This window comes from Schistocerca gregaria, chromosome 4, assembly GCF_023897955.1.
Source record: "Schistocerca gregaria isolate iqSchGreg1 chromosome 4, iqSchGreg1.2, whole genome shotgun sequence".
Taxonomy (NCBI): domain Eukaryota; kingdom Metazoa; phylum Arthropoda; class Insecta; order Orthoptera; family Acrididae; genus Schistocerca; species Schistocerca gregaria.
The window spans coordinates 720,104,544-720,122,441 of record NC_064923.1 but is presented as its reverse complement, the minus strand read 5'-3'; the positions used below and the strand labels follow the sequence as shown (position 1 = coordinate 720,122,441).

General features: G+C 45.7%; 1 protein-coding gene across 1 annotated transcript in view; it reads right to left on the bottom strand.

Annotated features, from left to right (window-relative positions):
- The window catches only part of LOC126267883 (PH domain leucine-rich repeat-containing protein phosphatase 1-like), a 174,466-nt gene that overhangs the window by 113,276 nt on the left and 43,292 nt on the right, over positions 1 to 17,898 (bottom strand). The gene's annotated exons all lie outside the window — the stretch shown is intronic.

The following is a 17,898-nucleotide window of genomic DNA, read 5'->3' as shown; positions in this document are numbered from 1 at the left end:
GTCAGGCGACCTGTGGCTTCAAGAGAACAGAGCCACATCATCGTTACCAGTACGCCCAATCCAGCGGTGCGGAAATTCGTCGTTTACGTAGCGACAAGCATTGGTTCTCGAATGACGGGGCGCTCCCGTCTTGTTGGAAGATGACATTCTCAGAAGCAGCAGTCAGTTGTGGAAATAACCACAACTTATCAAAGTACGAGGTACCTGTCACAGTTGCCTCACAGGGGAAAAACAACCCACAGAGATCTGTGATCTCGTTCATGCACCGCAACTTCATGACGATTTTCAATGCCCCACACTCCCACATTGTGGAGATTTGCCTTTCCAGATTAATGGAAGGTTGCTTCGTCACTTAATACAGCTTGGAGGCGAAATGTCCATCCTCAAGTTCCTCCTGCATCGAGTCAAGGCAGTGCACTCGCAACACCAACCGGTGGGCACGATAGGATCTGGGTGAGCTTACGATTCTACTTATGCATCAGTCGTATTTGTACATATAATACTTTCGAAACCATAGAATTATGAGAAAGAATTAATCACTTACAGCATCCCTTTATATCTTCAACGAGTTCTTAAAAAATATGTTTAAAATGAAACAAAATGAATTTATCAAAACTGATCTTTGTACCATACTCATTTTCCAGTTTCTCAGGCACAGCTGGTAATCCTTTGAGAGGCTTAAAGGGCAGAAAGAGTATCTGGATCCATTCTAATCTCTTGTCACGCACTGTGTTGGTTCGAGTTTCGAAAATTTCTGATCCCATTTGAGTTTGACGTTCATACGAAACTTATCTAACAAGGGGACCTTGCGGACTGTTCCTCCTCAGTTTTGACGAACGAAATTTTTTATGTTGTATACAATGTTGCAACACACTGTGAATGCAGGACCACTTCAGTTCTTTACACTTTGAAAGTCAGCGCCCGCTTCTAAATTTCATACACTAGCGCGGCGCATTTCACAAAAAACACACGATAAACTGGTTTTGAAGATTGGTTGTTTTCACAGTTAAGTAGAAAGCGGTTTAGGGCTGTCAACACATTCGACAGTAGCACGGAAGTGCGTAGCGCAGAAATTGTGAAGACGTTGGTTCCATTGTCTCTCGTAATAATTTCTTTTTGTTTCTTTTTTTCGTTATTTAAATTCGATGGGTATTAATAAATGAAACGTTAAATGCTAACTATTGAATTATGCATTTTTATTTTTAGGTACTGTTCGTATGAAAGTAAACCAAAGTTTTGATACAGACATACAGTATCAGAAAATTAAATATAAAACGAACAGTGAACGAGTAAAAATGAACGGATCTGAAAAAGGACAGATCAGCTGTGAATAAGTTCCCAAAGATGAACGAGTTTGCGCATCTCTACTATATGTACGTAGGTACGACACAAAGAATCTATGATATCGGTGGACGATTTTTTTTCGTCCAGGACAATACACAGTATGCCCGAGTTCCGTTAGGACTGTGGCTATGGAAAATAAAAATCATGGATTACGTTAGCAAAATCACTGTATTTCTTGAAAATAGTCTCCCTCTGATCAATACAGAGCCGAAATTGTTCGAAAAATGTTTTGATAAAGTCACTGTAGTCCTTTTCCTGAATTGTATTTGTTACTGCATTACAATTTTATTGGATATTCTTAACAGCATGGTAACGGCATCCATTCATTTCCATCTTCAGTTAGAGGAACAACCAGAAGGAAGCTGGGGCGAAATACAGCGCCGGCCGGGATGGCCGAGCGGTTCTAGGCGCTTTAGACTGTAACCGCGCGACCGCTACGGTCGGAGGTTCAAATCCTGCCTCGGGCATGGATGTGTGTGATGTCCTTATGTTAGTTAGGTTTAAGTAGTTCTAAGTTCTGGGGGACTGATGACCTCAGATGTTGATTCCCATAGTGCTCAGAGCCATTTGAACCATTTGAATCAAATCCAGCGGGTGATCCAGGACAGTGATCTGTTTGCTGGCCAAAACCTCTCGAACGATATTCGCTTTGCGGGCTGGGGAGCTGTGAAGGAGCGACCAGGAATTTATCCCCCGTTTTTTGAGGTCGAATTCGACGAATTCTCGCACACAACCACAAAACTTAACACATAACATGATGTTACCTCGCTGCTCCTTCGCCATTTTCCGCGATGCTAGCGCTGCGACTTCCAACACGGTTATTGTTCAAGCTTCATGGGTCGTAAATTCACAGCTCGCCACGAGATGGCACTGCCCTTTGGAATTTACTGGGACCTATTGTGTATGCTGCGGCCTTGCCGCAGTGCATACATCGGTTCCCGTCAGATCAGTTAAGAACTGTCGGGCGTGGCCGGCACTAGGATGGGTCACCATCTGGGCCGCCATGCGCTGTTGCCATTTTTCGGGGTGCACTCAGCCTCGTGATGCCAATTGAGGAGCTGCCATCATAGCGACCGGGAGAGCGATGTGCTGACCACACGCCCCTCCTATCCGCATCCTTACTGAGGATGACACGGCGGTCGGGTGGTCCCGATGGGCCACTTGTGGCGTGAAGACGGCGTGCTTGCTTGGACTGTGTATGCTGTGTCCTCCCTGTCAGTTGTAGTGAACGCTGTTGTAAGATTGAACGGTGGGAGGATGCGCAGACGAGGTGTCTGTGGAGGGATCGAAACTGGCGGCGGGCGAGTGCAGCGGAAGCGACTGTACGCGGCGGGTGCGCTGCCGCTGCCGCTGCTTTCGGCGAGTCACGCCGCGGCCGGCCAGTGCCCTGCTCTGCTGCCGCCGCCGCCGCTGCAGCCGTAGCCGCAGGTGCCGCAGCTGCTGCGCTCTGCCCTCTGCCTGCCGCACGCGCGCACACACACACAAACACACACACACACACACACACCGCCGGCCCGCTCTTCCTCGTTACTGCTCGAAACGCAATACACGGTCATACACATCATGCGCTGCGTGTACGAGGCGTTGTCATTAAATTATCATCTCGGAAAAATCCACTACATATTCGCCCTTCAGTGTGGCACATTTTTCCCAACACCTACATACACTACTGGCCATTAAAATTGCTACACCAAGAAGAAATGCAGATGATGAACACTAGAACTGACATGTCAATACATTTTCACCCAATTTGGGTGCATAGATCCTGAGAAATCAGTATCCAGAACAACCACCTCTGGCCGTAATAACGACGTTGGTACGCCTCGGCATTAATTCAAACAGAGCTTGCATGGCGTGTACAGGTACAGCTGCCCATGCAGCTTCAACACGATACCACAGTTCATCAAGAGTTGTGACTGGCGTATTGTCACGACCAGTTGCTCAGCCACCATTGACCAGACGTTTTCAATTGGTGAGAGATGTGGAGAATGTGCTGGCCACGGCAGCAGTCCAACATTTTCTGTAGCCAGAAAGGTCCGTACAATACCTGCAACATGCGGTCGTGCATTATCCTCCTGAAATGTAGGGTTTCGCAGGGATCGAATGAAGGGTAGAGCTACGGGTCGTACACATCTGAAATGTAACGTCCACTGTTCAAAGTGCCGTCAATGCGAACAAGAGGTAACCGAGACGTATAACCGATGCCACACCATACCATCACGCCGGGTGATACTCCAGTATGGAGATGACGAATACACGCTTCCAATGTGCGTTCACTGCGAAGTCCCCAAACACGGATGCAACCATCATAATGCTGTAAACAGAACCTGGATTCGTCCGAAAAAATGCTATTCGTGCACCCAGGTTCGTTGTTGAGTACACCATCGCAGGCGCTCCTGTCTGTGATGCAGCGTCAAGGGTAACCGCAGCCATGGTCTCCGAGCTGATAGTCTGTGCTGCTGCAAACGTCGTCGAACTGTTCGTGCAGATGGTTGTTGTCCTGCAAACGTGCCCATCTGTTGACTCAGGGATCGAGACGTGGCTGTACGATCCGTTACAGCCATGCGGATAAGATGCCTGTAATCTCGACTGCTCCACTTCGATATTCCTCAATCACGAATAGAAAAGCAACTGAAATCACTCAAATCACTCAAATCACTCATCAGAGGAAAGTCCACTGGACCTGACGGGATACCAATTCGATTCTACACAGAGTACGCGAAATAACTTGCCCCCTTCTAACAGCCGTATTCCGGAAGTCTTTAGAAGAAAGGAAGGTTCCAAATGATTGGAAAAGACCACAGATAGTTCCAGTTTTCAAGAAGGTCGTCGAGCAGATGCGCGAAACTATAGGCCTATGTATCTGACATCGATCTGTTGTAGAATTTTAGAACATGTTTTTTGCTCGCGTATCATGTCATCTCTGGGAACCCAGAATCTGCTCTGTAGGAATCAACATGGATTACAGCGATCGTGTGAGAGCCAATTCAATTTATTTGTTCATGAGACCCAGAAAATATTAGAAACACGCTCCCAGGTAGATGCCATTTTCCTTCACGTCCGGAAGGCGTTCGATACAGTTCCGCACTGTCGCCTGATAAAGTAAGAGCCTACGGAATATCAGACCAGCTGTGTGGCTGGATTGAAGAGTTTTTATCAAACAGAACACAGCATGTTGTTCTCAATGGAGAGACGTCTACAGACGTTAAAGTAACCTCTGGCGTGTCACAGAGGAGTGTTATGGGACCATTGCTTTTCACAATATATCTAAATGACCTAGTAGATAGTGTCGGAAGTTCCATGCGGCTTTTCGCGGATGATGCCGTAGTTTACAGAGAAGTTGCAGCATTAGAAAATTGTAGCGAAATGTAGGAAGATCTGCAGCGGATAGGCACTTGGTGCAGAGAGCGGCAACCGACCCTTAACATAGACAAATGAAACGTATTGCGAATACATAGAAAGAAGGATCCTTTATTGTATGATTATATGATAGCGAACCGAACACTGGTAGCAGTTACTTCTATGAAATATCTGGGAGTATGCGTGCGGAACGATTTGAAGTGGAATGATCATATAAAATTAACTGTTGGTAAGGCGGGTACCAGGTTGAGATTCATTGGGAGAGTCCTTATAAAATGTAGTCCATCAACAAAAGAGGTGGCTTACAAAAGACTCGTTCGACCTATACTTGAGTATGTCTCATCAGTGTGGGATCCGTACCAGGTCGGGTTGACGGAGGAGATAGAGAAGATCCAAAGAAGAGTGGCACGTTTCGTCACAGAGTTATTTGCGTTACGGAGTTGTTTAGTAAACTCAAGTGGCAGACTCTGCAAGAGAGGCGCACTGCATCGCGGTGTAGCTCGCTGTCCAGGTTACGAGAGGGTGCGTTTCTGTATGAGGTATCGAATATATTGCTTCCCCCTACTTATACCTCCAGAGGAGATCACGAATGTAAAATTAGAGAGATTGGAGCGCGCACGGAGGCTTTCAGACAGTCGTTCTTCCCGCGAACCATACGCGACTGGAACAGGAAAGGGAGGTAATGACACTGGCACGTAAAATGCCCTCCGCCACACATCGTTGGGTGGCTTGCGGAGTATCAATGTAGATGCAGATGTAGACTTGTTCTATGACAGGTCGAAGCGTCTGGACCAGGATGAAGACTGACTAACATGTTGATCTGTCACTGGCGCACGCTTTCCCACCTCAGCACGGAACGTGCGCCAGCCAAGTACTGAGATGAGGCCGCCTACGCCGCATCGTAAGACTCCTGAAAATCCGTTCTGAACAGGTCCTTGTAGGACTGAACCCTTGCGACTTGCGCTGGCTTTGGGCGCGCAGTGGCACCGCCCGAGCCGGCGCCCTTGAGCTGCAGCGGCGCGGCCCGCGGGTGTCGTTAAACCCGGCCACTTTGGGCAGAGGCTGCAGCCCGCCCAACCACAACTAGTTTGCGCCTCGCCGGTCCTCCATTACCTCTCCTAACCGCGCCACCGGGCGCCGCCGTTTCGCCCGAATCCGCCCGCAGGCGCGCAGTCGGTTCGGCAGCTCGTGCTCGCTAATTTGCCTTCGTTTTCTTCCTCCTAAACTCGATACAGTAACCGACAACAGACGCAGGCCAGCTATCCAACGGAAAACCCTACACATTTTTCTTTCTTCGGCGCCTCCGAGCTCTCGTGGTATCGTGCGAAACCACACACCGCTGACAGAAATCTCGCACTCTTGGTGACGCACGACGCGCGAGACACATACACTACTGGCCATTAAAATTGCTACACCACGAAGATGCTGTGCTACAGACGCGAAATTTAACCGACAGGAAGAAGATGCTGTGCCGGCCTGTGGTTCAAATGGTTCAAATGGCTCTGCGCACTATGGGACTCAACTGCTGTGGTCATTAGTACCCTAGAACTTAGAACTACTCAAACCTAAGTAACCTAAGGACATCACACACATCCATGACCGAGCCAGGATTCGAACCTGCGACAGTAGCGGTCTCGCGGTTTCAAACTGAAGCGCCTAGAACCGCTCGGCCACACAGGCCGGCCGGCCGCAGTGGTCTCGCGGTTCTAGGCGCGCAGTCCGGAACCGTGCGACTGCTACGGTCGCAGGTTCGAATCCTGCCTCGGGCATGGATGTGTGTGATGTCCTTAGGTTACTTAGGTTTGAGTAGTTCTAAGTTCTAGGTGACTGATGACCTCAGATGTTAAGTCCCATAGTGCTCAGAGCCATTTAAATCATTTGAAGATCCTGTGATATGCAAATGATTAGCTTTTCAGAGTACTCACACAAAGGTTGGAGCCGGTGGCGACATCTACAAGGTGCTGACACGAGGAAAGTTTCCCACCGATTTCTCATACACAAACAGCAGTTGACCGGCGTTGCCCAATGAAACGTTGTTGCGATGCCTCGTGTAAGGAGGAGAAATGCGTACCATCACGTTTCCGAATTTGATTGCGGATTATCGTATCGCGACATTGTTGCTCGCGTTGGTCGAGATCCAATGACTGTTAGCAGAATATGGAATCGGTGGGTTCAGGAGGGTAATACGGAACTACGTGCTGGATCCCAACGGCCTCGTATCACTACCAATCTAGATGGCACGCATCTTTCCGTATGGCTGTAACGGATCGTGCACCCACGTCTCGATCCCTGGGTCAACAGGTGGGGACGCTTGAAGCCAACAACCATGTGCACGAACAGTTCGACGACGTTTGCAGCAGCATGGACTATCAGCTCGGAGACCGTGGCTGTGGTTACCTTTGACGTTGCATCAGAGACAGGAACGCCTGCGATGGTGTACTCAACGACGAACCTGGGTGCACGAATGGCAAAACGTCATTTTTTCGGATGAATCCAGGTTCTGCTTACAGCATTACATGCTTGCATCCGTGTTTGGCGACATCGCGGTGAACGCTCATTGGAAGCATGTATTCGTCATCGCCACACTAGTGTATCACCTGGCGTGATGGTATGGGGTGCGATTGGTTACACGTCTCGGTCACCTCTTGTTCGCACTGACGGCACTTTGTACAGTGGACGTTACATTTCAGATGTGTTACGACCCGTGGCTCTACCCTTCATACGATCCCTGCGGAACTCTACATTTCAGCAGGATAATGCACGACCTCATGTTGTCAGATCCTGTGCGGGCCTTTCTGGATAGAGAAAATGTTCGACTGCTGCCCTTGCCAGCACATTTTCCACATCTCTTACCAACTGAAAACGTCTGGTCAATGGTGGGCGAGCAACTGGCTCGTCACAATATGCCAGTCACTACTCTTGATGAACTGTGGTATCGTGTTGAAGCTGCATGGGCAGCTGTACCTGTACACGCCATCCAAGCTCTGTTTGACTCAATGCCCAGGCGTATCAAGGCCGTTATTACAGCCAGTGGTTGTTGTTCTGGATACTTATTTCTCAGGATCTATGCACCCAGATTGCGTGAAAATGTAATCACATGTCAGTTCTAGTATAATATATTTCTCCAATGAATACCCGTTCATCATCTGCACTTCTTCACGATCGAACATAGGTACGCGTTTCCAGAATCTCTAAAATTTCCGAATCATTAGAAATAACTCGACTGATCAAGAAGGATCACCTTCTTCCTTATTTTGAGGTTGTCTTCTTCTTTAGCCTGTCTCCGCCCACTGCTCGATACAGGGCTCTTCGAGATGTTTCAACTGTCTTCGATTTTGAGCCATCCTGCCATCGTCTTCGAGTCATCAAGCCATCTCTTTTGGGGTCATCCAATGTCTCTCTACATTGATGTTTTAAGTACGATCTTGCTTCCCACTGTTGAAGAGCAATTCTGGGATGGGGATTGCATCTTTCAACACGATCGAGCACCTGTTCATAATGCACGGCCTGTGACGGAGTGGTTACACGACAATAACATCGCTGTAAAGGAACGGTCGGCACAGAGTCCTGACCTGAAACTTTAGAACACCTTTGGGATGTTTCTGAACGGCGACTGCGTGCCAGGCCTCACCGACCGACATCGATACTTATCCTCTTTGCAGCACTCCGTGAGGAATGGGCTGCCATTCCCCAAGAAACCTTCCAGCACCTGACTGAACGTATTCTTGCTACAGCGGAAGCTGTCATCAAGGCTAAGGGCTGACCTACTCCATATTGAATTCCAGCGTTGCCGGCGGAGGGTACCACGAACTTTAAGTCATTTTCAGCCAGGTGTCCGGATACTTTTGATCACATAGTGTATTGCCTTGCGCAGCGGGCAATAACTGTTTCTATACTGACCGACCAATAGCAACAGGCGTAGAACTCCATCCTATAAATTAACATCCGGCATCTATACAACACAATGCATACACATTTCCACGCTTGCATTCTACATTCTGGAGGTTACACCGGTTATAAATGTACCAGCATTCTACATTTCCAATGGCTAATCTCGCACTTACATTAACCTGTGATCTTGTAGTGTTAATCACTTAAATACGCTGCTTAAACAAATACATACTCGGAATTTCATTACTCTGCATTAATTATTTTTTAGTGCTGTGATTTCTTTCTATCAGTGTATGTACATCCGTTTTCATTGGATGTGTGGATTAGGCCTTGCAATGAATCAGAATCAGGAGCAGAATTTCCGCATGCTCAACGACCTCTGCTCCCGTATCTAGCGTTTGAGCAACGGGCTGCTTGCCGACAGATGTTTCAGGCGTTTCTCCGCTGATGACGCAAAAGCCCGGTTTTTATGGGCAAATTACTAGCTCTTAAATCAGCATACTCGGCTACGACCAACACCCATTTAAGAAGGATTAGGGAAGACCAGTCTCATCGGCTTCAGGCCGAACAAAAAAAAAAAAAAAAAAAACCTCTTGCAACCGGAAACTGGCCAAGGTGACTAAAATACTGGCCAGGAATAGGCCAAACGACACGTTACAACCAGGGTGAACGTGCTACAGGCAAAATAGGAACCGCGGCTGATCCGATTGTCCCAGTCGACGAGTTACACCTGTGCTCACATTATTTACAACCACAACTGAGTCGCAAACAAAACGGGTATTCACTGAGTACTTCGTATGGATAAATTTTTCGCCCCTACCTGACGCCTTAGCAGCAATGCGTCAGGGACAGGCAGCACAAATAGATTCCGTATTACATACTGTACTCTTTTTCACTGTATGCCAATGAAGTTTCATCAGTTCTGTCCCACTGTAAATACCACAAGTATGATGATCAAACCAATCAACTTGAAGACAGCTATCGACTATTTTAGTGCTGACCAGTGTACATTACAAAAATGGGAACACTATGTAGGGGAAGCTCAATTCATCAAAACTCAAGCGGTTCTAGCTGATAACTATAGTTTCATTAGTCCGAAGCATGGAATCCTTTCCATCGGGATAAGCGTTAACTTCTCTCCCTCAGCAAAAGAGATTGGGTGAAAACCTAAACTGAGCTGAGCACAGAGATGCATCGAGAACGAAGGCACGAGCACCTCCCCATGACCTTCAAAAATACAAAAAGCCATTGCCTTTTGAGCTAAAAGAGCAAAATTGTAAAAACGCTTCTATTTCTAATTGTTGATTACAGCGATGTTACCCTGCAAGGTCATTCTCAAGAATGCTCACAGTGCTTCGAACTCTTGATGGGCGCCTGTATTGACTCATCTGTGACGGCCAACTTCTTTGTCATATTTTATCATCTTATGTACTGCTATCGTGGCTATGTGGAGACAAAACCAGAGATTTCCATAGACTTTTCTGCTCTCTCATGCTATCAACGTATATAGTCCTCATATCTCCTCTACCTTAACGCTCTTGTCTGACAATAAAGCAGGAACATTTTTTCCCTGTCATAACACAACCTTGTCCGTCTCTCTGCATCGGTAACAAACTTTCGAGAAGTTCGTTACATTATCAAGAACCTAACTGTAGAATGGTCTACCTCTGAATATCTCCAGATTCAAAAGACAGTTAATGGCGTATGTACTGAAGCAACAGTAATGTCTGCCCTCGCTCCTACGTACATTTCTTTACCCGTTAGCACTAAAAACCCTTCTTTCTAGTCACACTTTCTTCAGTTCCCAAAAACCTCAGCTAGTGCAGTCTTTCTAAATTTCTCTCCCTGTAGAACTCGGTCTGTCAAAAAAAGTTACTTTTGTACACATACAAATACATTTTGTATAAGACAGCATCACTGTTACTATTATTATTATTATCAGTAATAGTAGTGAGAAAACGTCTAATATTAATGTTATTAGTTCTTCACTACTGCTATTCGCAATGTCATTTAGATACACTGAAATAATTTATAATTCTATAATGCCATTAATTAAAATTATCGTCACTTCTTAAGCAACTATGATTTAAAAGAACTCTGTGTGTAAAACCCTGGTCCGATGTAATAATGAGGCAGAATGCCCGAAAGTGAGAAGATTAAATAAGTAAATATACTTTGTTTAGCAGTTAGTAGGTACCCTTGTTTCCTTAACCATTTCTATAGTTCAAGTGGGAAGTCATAAACGTCGGTAGTGAACAAAGCAAATCGTAACTACAAACAGTTAATTTTTGTTCCAATCGCAGAAGTGTTGAATGTATGTCTCGTTTTAAGGCATCAACAAGTAGTTCTATTGTGGTTCTTTACCGGTCTGCGGAAGTGGTTTTCATTAATCTTCCGCAGTTGTTTAAGCAGTTATTCTTCTCACCCTCCATACGTGAATGAAACGTGAAGATCCCGTAATGACTGGCACAGTGGGAAGTATGCTCTGCCATGTACTCCATAGAGTTTTTAAGAGTGTGAATAAAAGTTGTAGTTGTTGGTGAACATGCAGCTGCTGATCAGCTTCATCGTAAAGAAAGGCTTCGTCAGCCCGAAGGCTGGTTCGAACACCAGAGTGCTTTACCAGGAAAGATCTAATCAGAGGTGATACGCTGTTGTCTCCCTCGGACCTATGAGTTAATTCACCTAACCAGTTAAAGGGAGACCTAGAGTTTAGCGTGGACTCCTAACCACGGCGCAACTCGCCATTTTTCATATTAAGAAACGTCACCAGAGGGGAAACTGATGACAGGTAATGGGTACAAATATTAAGAATGACCAGAGATCGAACCGCACACCTCTGAATTTGTAGTATGACTCTTAAACCACTGAACCACACTTAACTACATTACGTAGCTAACTTAGTAACGACATTTCAGAAGCAACAGCATATCATTTGTATGAACCCGTTGGAAGTACGGAAAAAGAAAACAGCGAAATGATGGTATTTCAGTCCTAATCATTAGCAGCTTGATGTTCATAATCATAAATGTCATGTTAATCCATTATCATTAAAATAATCAGAAGAAGTCATTTGATATCTATTGCCACTAAAAAGCCTCTTATAGACTTTTCTATGTTTCCCGATATTTGGCTATACACATCGATATCGTTCCTGCCTGTCTTCATAGGGCGGTCTTCTTTTATCTCTTGAAATAGCTGTTTCAATAGAGCTGGTTAGACATTGAGGTAAAACATAAACTTGTTTACAGATTGTACGTGCATGGAGACAATTCCCCTGAAAATTGCCGGCCCGTATGGCCGTGCGGTTCTAGGCGCTTCAGTCTGGAACCGCGTGACCGCTGCGGTCGCAGGTTCGAATCCTGCCTCGGGCATGGATGTGTGTGATGTCCTTCAGTTAATTAGGTTTAAGTAGTTCTAAGTTCTAGGGGACTGATGACCACAGATGTTAAGTCCCATAGTGCTCAGAGCCATTTGAACCATTTGAACCTGAAACTGCAGCAATCTTCAAATTATTCTACTTGATAAGAAACGAAGGAGACAAGGCATAAAAGACACAGAACTATCACTGTTCTCTCCACAGTCTGCGAGTTAGTTTCCAAATTTATTAACAGCTGAAACTTCCTGGCAGCTTAAAACTGTGTTAAGGACCGGAATTCGAATCCGTAACCGGGACTTTGACTGACGAATCTTCTACGTACTGATATAAGCAGGCGGGGCTTTCGAACACGCAAGATGACATCCTAGTTATTGCCTCTAATGCTGATAAACTCCAATAACAAATGGAAATACTTAGTAGGGCAAGTTTGTAAATAGATGTGAAAAATCAGTTACAATGACACTAAAATAATACACAGTGTGTAACAGAAACATACCGACAAACTTGTAGGAGTTGTCTGTTTATTTATTTTTTTGTTTACTGCCAACCGACAGATTTGTTACCTGTTTTAAAACATCTTACAGCTGTCGTTTTTTATCTTTTTAACAGTTTTCCTTTACTTTGTTTTTATCTACAACATTTTACAAAGAACAATATGTTTTAAAATAATAATTTAAGAGTGGAATATAAATAAAATTTTGTTGTTATAAGAAGAATATAAAAAGATGATACGATAGCGGAGAGGTTTGTTAGCGTAACCACCGATTGTGACTGGCTCAAAATGGCTCTGAGCACTATGGGACTCAACTACTGTGGTCATCAGTCCCCTAGAACTTAGAACTACTTAAACCTAACTACATCTACATCTACATGACTACTCTGCAATTCACATTTAAGTGCTTGGCAGAGGGTTCTTCGAACCACAATCATACTATCTCTCTACTATTCCACTCCCGAACAGCGAGCGGGAAAAACGAACACCTGAACCTTTCTGTTCGAGCTCTGATTTATCTTATTTTATTTTGATGATCATTCCTACCTATGTAGGTTGGGCTCAACAAAATATTTTCGCATTCGGAAGAGAAAGTTGGTGACTGAAATTTCGTAAAAAGGTCTCGCCGCGACGAAAAACGTCTATGCTTTAATGACTTCCATCCCAACTCGTGTATCATATCTGCCACACTCTCTCCCTTATAACGTGATAATACAAAACGAGCTGCCCTTTTTTGCACCCTTTCGATGTCCTCCGTCAATCCCACCTGGTAAGGATCCCACACCGCGCAGCAATATTCTAACAGAGGACGAACGAGTGTAGTGTAAGCTGTCTCTTTAGTGGAATTGTTGCTAACCTAAGGACATCACACACACGCATGCCCGAGGCAGGATTCGAACCTGCGACCGTAGCAGTCACACGGTTCCGGACTGCGGACCTAGAACCGCGAGACCACCGCGGCCGGCATTGTGACTGGTGCTGAATACCTCGAAATGGATTCTTCAAGCTGTTGACTGCCAGTCACAATGGAGAAAAAAATGTTTGATTAGTACTAGTGAAGGTATAGGCGTTGTCTAAGAAGTCTTGAGTTACAGATTGAGGAAGACAATCCACGTCCACAAACGTCGTGGAACTACGCTACGGAGCGTCGAGGTGACAGCGGACAACGCCTGTTGCTAGGCAACCCGTTCGACAGCGGACGTGTTTACACGCAGGCGCAGGGGAGCCGGCAGCGTGCAGGACGCTGCATGAAGTCGAACGCTTCCCTGCCCGGCCCAACGGCACTGTACAGACCCCTAAGGCCAATATTACACTGTGAAAAGGAACTTTTCTTAAGAGAGTTTTATAAAACCATTGTACGGGCGTCCTTTAATGATATTTTTTAAAGGAGTTAGTGTGTGTTCCTGAAGCTCTTATAAAAGATTTTTTAAGACTTTTGGAAGTGTAATAAGGGCCTAAGCGCAGTGTCACCAGACAAACTCAGGTTTCCTGCCAGTGAGCTAGCTTCTCGGCAAGCATTGGCTCTTACAAATTCTACGACCTGTTATGTAGTTCCCTGACGTTTCAGGACGTGGGTTCCTACCTTCAAGTTGAAATTTTTGTTTTATTTCGGACAAACCAATGGCTCTGAGCACTATGGGACTTAACATCGGAGGTCATCAGTCCCCTAAACTTAGAACTACTTAAACCTAACTAACCTAAGGACATCACACACATCCATGCCCGAGGCAGCATTCGAACCTGCGACCGTATCGGGAGCGCGGTTCCAGACTCAAGGGAATTGAACCGCTCGGCCACAGCGACCGGCGACAAACTAATACAAGGACTGGAATGCCGCTAATAAACTAAAAATAAGATTTAAAAAAATGGCCTGGACTGCTGCTGGTAAGCTAAATAAAGTTTTCTAAATGAAACTTCCGTAGATTTAGAGTTCGAGAGAATAGTAGCCAAATCATATACATATTGGAGTGTGCTGTTGTGTTACTGGTACATATACTATGTGATCAAAAGTATCCGGACACCTCGCTGAAAATGACTTACTAGTCCATCCATCGGTAGTGCTTGAATTCAGTATGGGCTTGGCCCACCCTTAGCCTTGATGATAGCTTCCATTCTCGCAGACATACGTTCAATCAGGTGCTGGAAGGTTGCATGCGGAATGGGAGCCCATTCTTCACGGAGCGCTGCACTGAGGAGAGGTATCGATGTCGGTTGATGAGGTCTAGGCGTTCCAAGGCACCCCAAAGGTGTTCTGCGGTATTTAGGCCAGGACTCTGTGCAGGCCAGTCCATTACAGGGATGTTACTGTCGTGTAACCACTCCGCCACTGGCCGTGTATTATAAACAGGTGCTCGATCGTGTTGAAAGATGCAATCGCTATCGCCGAATTTCTCTTCAACAGTGGGAGCAAGAAGGTGCTTGAAACATCAATGTAGGCCTCTGCTGTGATAGTGCCACGCAAAACAACAAGGGGTGCAAGCCCCCAACATGAAAAACACGATCACACCATAACATCACCGCCTCCGAATTTTACTGTTGGCGCTACTCACGCTGGCAGATGACGTTCGCCGGGAATTCGCCATACCCACAGCCTGCCATAGGATCGTCACTTTGTGTACCGTGCTTCGTCACTGCACACAACGTTTTACCACTGTTCAGTCGTCCAACGTTTACGCTCCTTACACGAAGCGAGGCGTCGTTTGGCATTTACCGGCGTGATGTGTGGCTTATGAGCAGCCACTCGACCATGAAATCCAAGTTTTCTCTCCTCCCGTCTAACTGTCATAGTACTTGCAGTGGGTCCTGATGCAGTTTGGAATTCCTGTGTGATGGTCTGGATAGATGTCTGCCTATTGCACATTACGACCGTCTTGAAAACTGTCGGCGGTCTCAATCAGTAAACAGACGAGGTCGGCCTGAACGCTTTTGTGCTGTACGTGTTCTTACGCGTTTCCACTTCACTATCACATCGGGAACAGTGGACCTAGGGATGTTTAGGAGTGTGGAAATCTCGCATACAGATGTATGACACAAGTGACACCCAATCAGCTGGTCCGTTCGAAGTCCGCGGAGCTCCCATTCTGCTGTCTCACGATGTGGCCGCTGATATAGAGTACCTGGCAGTAGGTGGCAGCACAATGCACCTAATATGAAAAACGTATTGGGGGTGTCCGGATATTTTTAATCACATAGTGTACATTCTGTCAAAGTGGCAACACCTTATTTCTCTCATATCGCCGCGTGTAACTGCGAAGATTTTGATGTTTTCTCACTTATTACAACGCGCACCAGTTGACGCCGTTGAAAGCAACCTCCACCTTGTATTTTAGTTTCAGATCTGAAGATGTCACAAATCAGCCGAAACTGGCAATAAGAGCTGAATAAAAATATAATGCACACTGTTTAGTTCATAAAATAATGAAACAATATCACCGCTGCCTCCTGTGAGACAGTAATGCATTTTCCTTAAGAAATTCTCGCCATACCTGAAACACGTGCTTTGTCAGCTCATAAAGGTTGCTGGCTGGGGGTTGGTCAGAATGTACATGTCTTCCCAAAGCATTCAATGGTTGAGAAATCAAGGGACCAGGCTGTCCAGTCAACGATCCGTACATTCCTGAAGGCATTTGTGGTCTGAAATGCAGTGTGAGATCCCGTATTATCCTCCTGGAATGTAACATTCAATACGCTGGTTGTGAAGGGTTTACCTTTCTTGGCACATACTGGCGATCATTCAGACTTCCTTTAATAAATACTAAGTCACTCCTGCTGTCATATCGAATAACTCTCCACACCATGAGTCCAAGAGCTGGATAGTTATGGGTCTCGAGAATCGCTGTTTTCTGTGATCTTCCACCACTGATACGTTCGAGCCGATCTACTCCCACAAACAGAAATGAGTCTGTTTACTGAACACCACACAATACCACACAGCGTCTCAGTTGACTCTGAGTAAGCACCATCCAAGTCTCTGTTTCGGTGGTACGGTATCAGTGGTAAACGGCACATGGTAACTGTAGATCTCAAGCAACTTCTTGGTGAGATCATGCCTGCAAAGTCTTCTCTGATTTACTGCCCTCAAACACTGGAGTATAAGTTTCGTTGCTTTCGGGTGATAGTGTAATAGTTGCCGTCTCCATCAGTGTTCCACGTGTCCTTCATCATTCTGTGCATACAACAAGGCTGTGTCCTAGAGATCAGAAACGGAGCTAGTATGGGCTTGCGTTGAGGGCTGCATACATCAGCGATGTAGGCGCCGCTGTTGCGTTCGTGCTATACCCTTTATGACGAGTCTGACAACGATGACACTGAAACTGTTACTTCTACCCGTCGACACTTTCCCTCTCGCTCGAGAGTCCAGGAATGTGAGGCTAGTAGTGATCTGTTACGGAACACAATGCACGATCTTGCTGCTGTAATGTAACACTGACAGGGTGAAACTGACTGATTCTCGGTCTCGGATGCCTATAACGGCGCTGAGTTTTACGAGATTCTGATGGGCGTAAGACGAAAATGAAGTGATGCATGCATACAACTGCAGTTTTGCAGCACAAGAGGAAAGGTAACGTCTGGAAAAAGTTCGATGCTACAGCCCACGCTTCAGGCGAAAAGCAAAAATTCGTCCTATATGAACAGAGTGGCTTATTCTTCATGTTTATCCCATATGCACGATGACAAAACATATAGACTCTGCAAACAAAAATAGGGCACAGAGGAACCTCACGTCCCTGCGATCAAAAACCGTGCTATTTGCGTCTTCTTCCGATCATAACAAATGGTTCAAATGGCTGTGAGCACTATGGGACTTAACTTCTGAGGTCATCAGTCCCATAGAACTTAGAACTACTTAACCTAACTAACCTAAGGACATCGCACACATCCATGCTCGAGGTAGGATTTGAACCTGCGACCGTAGCGGTCGCGCGGTTCTAGACTGTAGCGCCTAGAACCGCTCGGCCACCCCGGCCGGCCCGATCATAACAACTTGTGATTATGGGCAAATGGTGAGTTGTTTATGTAACTTATTCGTTGACAGCTGCAAATTTATTTTAATAATTAATTACTATTTAGAGAATACACTTGATCTTCTTGTCCGGCATTTTTTTTTTTTCCTCACAGTATTGGTAACATGTCGAAATTGTGTGGGCGTCGGCATTAAATATTAAAATAAATTTACAGCAGTCATATACATACACAGAAACGTAAGTAGAGAGACTCGTATGCAAGTAGATACACACACACACACACACACACACACACACACACACACACACACCGGACAAGCTTTAGGGAGAGATTCCTCATTACAAAAGAAGAAAAAATGTCTAGTAAAAATAGGCTCTAAAATCTGCATCTACATCTACATCCATACTCCGCAAGCCACCTGACGGTGTTTGGCGGAGGGTACCTTGAGTACGTCTATTGGTTCTCC